General features: G+C 36.3%; 1 non-coding gene across 1 annotated transcript; it reads right to left on the bottom strand.

The window, feature by feature from the left end:
* Positions 1–7,778: 7,778 nt before the first annotated feature.
* Positions 7,779–7,850, bottom strand: TRNAH-GUG (transfer RNA histidin (anticodon GUG)). Its single transcript has one exon. It is a non-coding gene; the product is annotated as a tRNA-His (tRNA).
* Positions 7,851–10,563: the final 2,713 nt, after the last annotated feature.

Genomic DNA, 10,563 nt, shown 5'->3' on the forward strand with positions numbered 1-10,563 from the left:
TTAATTTTGTTAGTTATTATTATTATTATTATTGTTAATAATAATAATAATAATAATAATAATAAAGATAAGAATTTCAAATAAAAATTATATATATATATATATATATATATATATATATATATATATATATATATATATATATATATATATATATATATCGCGCATAAATACTTAGAAATATTTAATACCTAATACTTGCTTTAAGCCTTTCCACCAAGCTCGATTGCTGGCGATGTTATTGCAAACTACTTTTTTTTTTTTTTTTTTTTTTTTTTAAATACCAGGGTCCGAATTATAGGAAGCTTTGATTAAGATTTCCCTTCAGGTTTAAATTGAAGGAAAAGTTGTTTGTTAGAATCAAATTATCGGAAGCGGTGATTGAGATTTCAATTCTGAATCAAATTCTAGGAAGAGAACAGGGGCGTCATTTCAGCTTTCGTTTGAGGGGGGCAAGAGCACTACTGACAGAAGACTTTTACGTCTTGTACTAGTATATTAGTAGACAATCGATTAAAATATATGTATTCCTCAAATCTTGGGGGGCAATTGCCCCCCCCCCTCTAAATGACCCTTCTGGAAGTGAATATTGGGATATTCTATTTGGTTTTAATTGAAAGAGTGATTGTTGAAGTTCTTCTCAGCTTCAATTTGAAGAAAATGGTGAGTGAGAAATTTCATAAGGTTTAGCCTAAATTGTAGGGATGAATTTAAAGATTTCTTCTTTGTTCAATTTGTAGGCAGTGATGATTGAGATTTTCACTCTGGTTCAAACTATAGGAAATGATTGAGATACTCCACTTGGTTTCGGTTTTATGAAGTAACAATTGAGATTTCTTCTTAAGTTCAAGTTGAAGGAAGTGATTATTGAAACTTTCCCTTGAGCTCAAATTGTAGGAAGTGATGTTCAAGATTTTCTTTCGGATTTTAGTCTCGAAAAACTGCCATGAAGGTAATGTCTGGACTCGGAAAGTGTATCTGTTTCTGGTCTGGCTCGTTTCATGTCGAGTGACTAAGATTCTGTCTCTTCTCTTTTCGTGGGCAGTAGGTTGGAACAAAAAGAATTCGATTTTTTTTTTGTTTTTATTTCTAATAGTGTGGAAAAGTTGCTAAAAATTAGAATTTTAGGGTAATCGGAGTACTCTTTGAGGTGTTGCATGTCCGATAAAGCTGCATCATAAATTTCACATTTCTCTTTTTATTTCAACCTCTTTCACTCTTCTATTAGCACTTTATTGAATAAACAAACATTTCATGGGAGGAACGGTTTAAATTTATAGTGAGGTTTAAAAATGCGACAAATCAATCTTTTTTTTTTTTTTTTTTTTTTTTGTTAAAAGGACGTGTGTGTAATAAAAAAGTTGTCGGAAAATGACAAAAACTGTTTTCTTACGAGACGGTTTGGTTTATGAGAAAAAGAAAAATGCCTTATAACACGTTTCAAGAAACACACGTCCTTTTAACACACATTGTTACATCTACCTTAAAGTATTAATTTCTTTTAAAAAAAAGTTAAGATTGTGAAAAATGTTACATACGCCCTTTTAATAGAGAGCGATTCAAATGTGCATGGAAATATACCTTTTAAAATCAAGAAGTACTGAATACTAAGATAGAATTATTGCTATGTTATTCCTCCTTCTCACCCCCCACCCCACCCTTTCCCACACACACACACACAAAGACAGGTCTAAGTTTGATACTTTGACTCTAATTCCAAAGTATTAAAATATCATCTAGCAAGGCGAAGATTCTTACTAAGAAGCATATTTGTCAATCACGATCACAGTGTTGATTCCCGTCTATATCAAGAGTGTATTAGTTGTGTTCATCACATCGTTTATTTTATTACGTATTTTCTCTTATTTGTCGTTGTCTTCTTTACCCTATTGGTCACGATAAGGTTGAGGCAAAATCGGACAGTAAATTGTTACAAATTGGTTATCACTAGAGACTGGATGTTTAGGCATTAGGCAGACAAATAAGCATTTAAAATTTAAAAAATAGGCACTAAAATGTAACTCGAAATAATGAAGATAAATGCCCAATACAATTAAAAAAAAAAATAAATTCAAGTCACGGATAATATTGAAAGAATATAGAAACATACCTGTTTGTTAATATTTTCTTTGTAGTACAATACTGTGAAGTAGAAATACTAGAACAACAGTAGAAGTCAAGTCTAAATATTAATACTGATACTTCTAATTTATCTTTATTCTATGATATATATATATATAAACTATTTGATTTTGAGAAGTGTTATACAGGGTGATTTTTTAAAACTCACGGATTTAATTTAGGTCTAGAATTTCTAACTGAAGTTCGATTTTCACGCGGTTTGTTGCAAATGATCAAGGAAAGATAGGAGATTTATGGAACTATGTTTACTGGTTTAAATTTCTCAGAGGTAATATCCGCCACGCCTCAAGAAAAACACTAAATATTCACCAATGTACCAGTACCTTACAATTGAAATTAGGTACGGTGCGATGTGGAGATTTGAGTTTTCTTCGTTATATGGCAACCTCGCCATGCTCCATAAGAAACAGGAAACTGGGCCATTGTATTGGGAATTGTGCTGTACAGTTCTGTGTATGATCAGGACACAATGAGAATAGTGTACTCTTTGATACAACATGAGTTTATCGTTAAAAGTTTTTGCAGAAAGGAATCTGTTGATGCTACGCAAAACGAATTTAGAAACAAATTTGCCTCACGTTCTGCCCCGGATAGGAACAGAATATGGTCGGTAGTGAATAAATTTGAAGAAATAGCATCGCTTCTGAGTGAGACAGGGAAGCATTGGACCTCGCAGGCGGGTGTTGTGGAAGATGTCAGTTACCGACTCCTGAGGTTGACCAAATCTCTCCGTCGTTTGTCGCAAGAAAGCGGCGTTAGCCATTCAACATGTGATTTATGGGTGTTACCAGTAACACGTAATTTGTATTCTCACCAGCACTTAATCTGCATTCTGCAATTTCGCTTCAAAATCCAAAACCTCATTCCAATTGTAAGGTACACTGGCGAATACTTGGTTTTTGTTGAGGCGTAGTTGGTATCACCCTGGATGAATTGAAACCAGTAAACATAGTCCCATAACAGTGTTGGGTAAGTTACTTGTAAAAATGTAACGCGTTACAAGTTACTTTACTTTCTCTTAAAATGTAACGCGTTAGGAACGCGTTATTTGCTCCAAAAAAGTAACTGTTACTTTACTTCGAGAGTAACGCGTTACTAACGCGTTACTTTTAGGTCCGAAACTTTAAATATGTGAAAAAATATTACTTCAATTTTCGGTACTACTATTACTACCGCTATTATTATTATTATTATTATTATTATTATTATTATTATTATTATTATTATTATTATTATTATTATTATTATTATTATTATTATTATTATTGCACTTCTGAAACGCTTTATGTAAATGCAAGGACAAATTTTTACTTGTTATATGAACATTTTCATATAACCTAACATTGATAAAATGCCATACTGCGTTACTCGTAGAAATGAGCACGAGCGAGTTCGAGCCAGTTTTCTTTGAAACTCGATTCGACTAGAAACATACATCTTTGAGCTTGACCCAAGAACTCGGCTCGAAAAATTTCCTCTACCCTCGACTCGAATTGGGTCGAGTTTCGAGTCGAGTCGGTGTGTAGTTTCAAGTACTCTCTTCAAGTATATTACATAGACAATATAATTATCAATGACACTACTACTACTACAACTTATATTATTATTATTATTATTATAACAACACTGTATATAAACATGAAAGATAGGCGGTTTGTATTTGAATACTAAAAAACTAGTTGATTGCCAACCTTGGTAGTCGTGAAGTCTAGGAGTCAAGGACATTGTTCACGAAATTTTAATTTGGGTTGAGGGTCTAGGTTGAGTACTCGAGCTCGAGCCAAACACTGTTAAAAATCTCTTCTGGCCAAATATCTTCAAAACTGTTGAGTCCGGGTTTAGAATTGTCAACGACTCGAGCAGCTCGGCTCACAGCTCATTCACTATCGACCTGAACCGAGAAGTGACCCGAGCCAACAGCTCACCCAACCGACTCGGCTCAGTTGAGCCGAGCGGAGCTGAGCTTGTTATAAAAAAATCTCTTGTGGTCTCGCTATCGAGACGAGACGAGATGCGAGCAGTGTCCCCTCTCGTGAACAACACTAAAAGTATTCCATATTACTGCTTACTTACATTTCTTATGGCTTTCGCTTTCCAGTGTAATCAGGCCATGATTTCAAGACGAGTTAAAACGAATGAGCCATTTATCAAACTCGACGCGAAAAACTGAATCATCTCGGAACTCGACTCGAGAATATTACCTTTGACTAGACTCGAAACTCGACTTGAATTCGAGTCGAGTCGAGTTTTATCTTGACTCGTGCTCATCCTTATGCGTTAGAAAAAATGGTTGCTTATTATTATTCTGCTAAACTAATTATATAATAATAACAATGTTGTTATGTAAAATTAAAAATACAGAATATAGAGAAATATTACACTACAACTAATAAAATAAGAACACATGAACTGGGGGTGAATCAAAACTTGCCAGTAACTCTAAAATCGAAACATGCTTTTTAAAGATAGTTTTAAACTCTATAATCAACGGGACTCTAGGATAAGCAAAATGATCTGAAAGAACTCCAATATTACATACCATCAGCAAACTATTTTCTAGTAATAAAGTAGGCGTGCTTATCAGAACAGTTTATTCATATGAACCCCTTACTGTATATCGTTAATTACGACACCCTAGTTGTCGCCGGGGCACTTCAGACACTTTACTTTTAAATTCTGTCCACCACCATCCTCAGCTCTTAAGAAGAAAAGAGTATTCTTTCAAATGTTCGAACGGTAAAATATATTCGTTCTCCATCTTTATAAAAACAACACCAATCAAAGTAAAATAGACTACAGGTATCATTGCACTCCTAGTTCACTCACTGAATGTATTGATTTGGAGCTGTCAAAATCTACGACAAAATCTTCCAGGTGCTTGCAATCAGTACACGTGATTTCTCTGAGGCTGTCCTCATCTTCCAAAAACAGCAAGTGGCACTACCAACTTATTTTTTTCTCTGTGCGTCGTTGATGTCGGTCACTGACATACAGATGGTGATCAGAAAAATTGAAACACCTGTAGTTGGTAACACGTCAGATGTCAGCGGTGTGTTAGGTCGGTCTTCATACTACGTCAGGCGCAGTGGAACAGCAGTGTCCAGTGGCTGCAGCAGACGGAGGTAGTGTAAAATGGGAGACCTCTCAGATTTTCAAAGAGGGCAAATTGTTGTGCGCGGTTATGTGGAGTGAGTGTGACGGCAGTGGCTACTGTGTTAGGTGTGTCGCGTGGGACAGTGTTGAAGGTGATGACGGCCTACACAACACACGGGAAAACCACATTGGGGAAGCGGAACAGTGGGCGGAAGAAAATCACGAGTGACAGCTCACGCCGGGTATTCAAGCGCATTGTCACGCAGAACCGTCGTGCCATGCGGAGCAAGTGACGGAGGAACTCAATCAGCACCTCACCCACCATGTTTCGACAATCACAGTCCGCCGCGAATTACATGACATGAACTTACGGGGTCGTGTTGCACGGGCCAAACCGCTCATCAGGGACCATAACGCTTTCGCACGCCGCAAATGGTGCCGCGACCATGCCACTTGGACCGTTGAGGACTGGAAACGTGTGATATGGTCAAATGAGTCATCCTTCACCCTATTCCCAACCACGGGCTGTGTTTATGTGTGGAGAACGCCCAAAGAAGCTTATGATCTGCAGTGTCTCCGCCCAACTGTGAAACATGGCGGCGGCTCGGTGATGCTGTGGGCCGCCATATCATGGTTTTCATTGGGTCCTGTGGTCACATTTACCGGACGAATCACTGCCAACGATTATGTCGCAATTTTAGGAGACCCTTGCATCCTATGGTCCGGATGTTGTTCCCGGACAATGACGCCATCTTCCAGGATGATAATGCACCCATTTACACAGCTGGCGTTGTTGCAGCGTGGTTTGAGGAACATCGGGATGAAGTTCAACACCTCCCCTGGCCCGCCCAATCCCCAGATCTCAACATAATTGAACATCTGTGGTCCGTCTTGGAAACACGACTCCGGCGATGATTTTCAGCTCCATCCTCTCTCACAGAACTGGTCGATGCCCTGCACGAGTAATGGTGTAAAATTCCACTTGCTACCATTCACGACCTCTATGCCTCCATCCCACGTCGGATCAAGGCTGTTCTGAAGGCGAAAGGTGACCCGACATCATATTAATCTGGTAAGTTGCAATTTCGTTCAGGTGTTTCCATTTTTCTGATCACCATCTGTACGTAGTTTATGCTCGATTGTTTCATTCTGAGAAATTTACTTACAGGAAAGAAACGTTTCCGAATATATATATATATGTGTTGTAGTTACTCATCCGAAATGTAAAGCGAAAAAAGTAACGCAAACTAAGTACGTTGCTTAAAAATTTGGAACGCGTTACCGTTACAGTTACTTTGGAAAAAATGTAATGCGTTACTATTAAACGTTTCTTAAAAAGTAACGCGTTACTTGCGTTACGTTACTTCCCAAGACTGTCCCATAAATCCTTCCTTCCTCCCATCCTTCCTTCATCATTTGCCACAAACCTCACGAAAATCGGACTTCTGTTAGAAATTCTAGATCCAAATGAAATCCGTAAGTTTTTTTTTTAATCATACTGTATTTAGGGTGACCAAATTCTGATAAGCGAAAAGTAGGACATAAATATAATAAATAGTCTATGATACTATTCTACTTCGTTGGCAATACGCATGTTCTTATTTCATTCAACGTTAACCCTAATTAATCATTCGTTTTTGTTAAAAAGAAAAGTACTGAAACAAACGTATTGAAGAAATTCAGCACAATTCCAAATTCTTTGATGAATGACAAAGAAGTTTAGTTTTGTAAACGTACAGTGAAATTTCGTGTAGGCTAAAGATTTTTTTTTTAAATCGATTTTCGGGGCGTGGAATTATTTTAAGGAATGAGTGAAAATGTAGAGCGGTACGAGGGAACCTTTCTTAATTTGGTCACTGTCGCGAGTTGAAAAAGAAACTTTTTCTACGTTATCGATATCTCAACAAGCCCTTCTCAGTAAAAACAATGTATTGCCAAAAAAAAAAAAAAAAAAAAAGTTGATTTTACTATTTCCCTGATCATTTGAGGAGTGTTAAAAAACAGTAGTTCATCATTCAGGAAAAGAGTGCCTAAGATTCAAAATGTTGTGAATAAAGAATGAAGCACTAAAATATTGCAAATAAGTTAACTCAGGAAATTTTTAAAAAAGAAGAATATTTCTCTATTTTCTAGGCGTCTTCCCAATATGCAGGACAGCTCTTGAAAAACAGTACTGTACTGTGAAAATCAGTACGTCTGGTCACCCTAGTTATATTAGTATTATAAGACAAGTAGCTTTAAGAAATGTCAGTGACTTGCTGGTCGTGTAATACTATTTGCGTCCATGAATTTGTAAAACAATGGGGATGGACAATTCAGTTTAAGTTTGTAATTGCTTATAGCAGCTATTAGATTCTAAATTACCAATTTTCTGTTAGAAAAATTGGATAAAGTGCAACTTACTATCGATCTTTATGCAACGATTAAAATTTGAACAAAAAACAAGAGAAATGAATGGAAAATAGATCATAAAATAACTGACATTATATTAATTAGAAATATTATATTTAAAAAATGCCCTCTTGCCGTGCAGTGCTCACCACTGCCGTGACCAGGATTCGAACCTGGGTTATTGCGGCCACAACGCAATGTCCTAACCACTAGACGATCACGGCTAACACGAGGGACTGTATACGGCTGCTTAAGAAAGGCACACAAAGCTGGAGAAGCAAATTGCAGTATGTGCTGTTTGAACGTGTAAACGCGTTTACGATAAAAACCATTGGAAGTTTAAGGATTTATTTCGTTTCGTATAAAGTTACACCTTTACATATGAGGCGTGTTTATACGCATTGTGAAAAGTATATGAAGGAAGTACATAATTAAGTAGGATACTTTTATCTACGGATATGAAATTGAAATGGCTATATTCTCTTTCATGCTGTTTGCATTACTAATTAGCACATGTAATGTTTAAAAAAATCAACTTTCAGGAATAAGTTAGTGTCTCAAAAGTCTTTTATGATTTACTCTTGTTTTCCTCAATTATATATTATTGTAAATTTACAGCAAAGAACATTGGAACATTGCTTAGATTTACTTTGAATATTGTGTTCCCTTCAATCTAGAAGGTCAGTCAGCGTAACACTGATCAAACTCTCTCCAAACCGCAAACATGAAGAACAAAATATTTCCATCATCTGTTTATTTTAATGGGTTTTAATAATCTTTCTAAATGAAAAGGTTCTGCCGATATCAGGGTTGCCATACTTCGGGGTTGTCTTCTCACCGATGGACATATTTAATATCAGTTTGCGTCAACCCAATTCAAAAGTGGTAATGACTTTGCATATTTTGCGTTAAATTGTTTTACACAATTTTGAGAAGAATGGTAAGGAAATGTCTCCAGGTTTGAGCTCACTGCAGGGGCGTTCCAAAGGCACATAAGATGGGAAAATGTGGGTTAATTTGCCGAACGGATAAATATGATATGCTGGATGACACGATGTAATATCAGAAATGTCTTATAATAAGCATTATAAATATAATAATATAATAATATTTAATAATATTTATAATATAATATAATATAATATAATATAATATAATATAATATAATATAATAATAATAATAATATATAGTATAGCCTAATCATATTTATAATAAGAAGATGTTGGGTTCGATCTCCAGCCTTTCTGAAGTATTCTCTGCTGCTGCGCTTATGACAATAGTATCTTATTCCTTCAATAATACACAATTTGAAATTACAGAATGCGTTTTCAGATTTTTATTGTATAAATTATTTACATGGCCTATGCAACACACTTTTTATAACACTAGTGTAGTATTCCCCCCCCCTTTTTTTTCATTTTTGAATAGAGATGCTACTTTATTTGATAATTCATTCCATAATAATAACTGATCGATTTATATTTGAAAATAATTCTACTGATAATAAAATATTTTAAGTACACTGACACAAGAACTTCTCGCGGAGGAGACAAAGGGACGCATTGCCCCAAAATTTAGTTGAGTTGATTTTAACGTCCCTTGCAGCAGCGAGACTATATGGGACGGGACCTACTGATTAACGTGGAATCCGAACCACATGAGCTCCCGCCGGGAATCGACCGAAAACTTTGTGTAGCAGGGGAAATGAATGAAGATTGGAAGTACTTATATGGAAGAATAAATAAATAGGAGGAACATATGAATGCCATAATTATGTATTTGTTGTTAAATTACATTCTGTATATGCTTTTATTGACTTCTGAGAACCGTACCGTGCCGCGGAGGGGGGAGGGGGCAAGGCGACGGCCTCGTGCGCCGAAGTAATGGGGACCAAAGTTCGGAAGAAGAAAGGAAAAAAAGAAAGGAAAAATTACTTGGAATATATGTATGGGGGCACTGTCGTATACTCTCTACCCGGGCGCTGATTTTCCACGGCACGGCACTAACTGAGAAGGAATTGTCTTTTGTGGAAGGGATTGTGTATGCTGAATGTGAAACAGGAGAGTACAGAAAGACTAGAATCAATGGTTAGTATTAAAGTATATAATTGCTATGTCAAAACGAAGATGTTGAAGGCCAGTGATAAGAAAGAAACGCAAAAATTACCAGATTACAATCTTGTATTGAGTAAGGTAGAATCCTTAAAAAAATTAAAACAAAACAAAGAAAAAAACAGACAGCAACTGAGATACTTAAAAGTTTAAAGTTGAAGTAAAAAAAAAAAAAAGTAATGTTTTAAATTTCGAAGAAAAGTAGGCCGAGATGAATTGAGAGAAAGTAGCTTTGGAAGCATTTTCCACTTCCCGAGTGAAGGTACGGCAAGGCCGGATCTACTAAATATTGCGGCCGGGGCAAAGACGTATACTTGCCCCGCTTCCTCCCAATCTTTCATTGAAATGGCGCCCCCTACATACTCTCAATCAGCTGCGCCCGGGGGCAAATGTTCCAAATTGATCCCCTCCCTAGATCCGGCCCTGAGGTACGGCATCTGTAAAGAAACATTGCTGAAAAGCTTGAGTTAGAGAAGAAATTTTGGAAAACTACGGAAAGAAAAGTATGGAAACAAGCACAATGAAGAGTGTAAAATAATATTGTAGAATGTTGAATTGCAAATTAAGAAGGGAAATAGAAGACGGAAAACATATATAATAAACGTAAGGATGATAAGAAAAAGGATATTGAAAGTTAAATAATGTGTATGGAAGTACTTTCAAGAAAATACAAAATTACTACGACAGGGAAAATACTACGATAATATCAGTCTCGGACTGGGTGGTATACGGTCCCGGCTGTGTCCACGTCTGTCAAAGCTTACCTTTTACCTATTTGGACTCACCTTCAAACTAAAGTGTATATGAAAATTCTGTTGAGACCTT

The sequence above is a fragment of the Thermobia domestica genome, chromosome 8, assembly GCF_964235325.1.
Source record: "Thermobia domestica chromosome 8, izTheDome1.hap1.1, whole genome shotgun sequence".
In the NCBI taxonomy this organism is placed as follows: Eukaryota; Metazoa; Arthropoda; class Insecta; order Zygentoma; family Lepismatidae; genus Thermobia; species Thermobia domestica.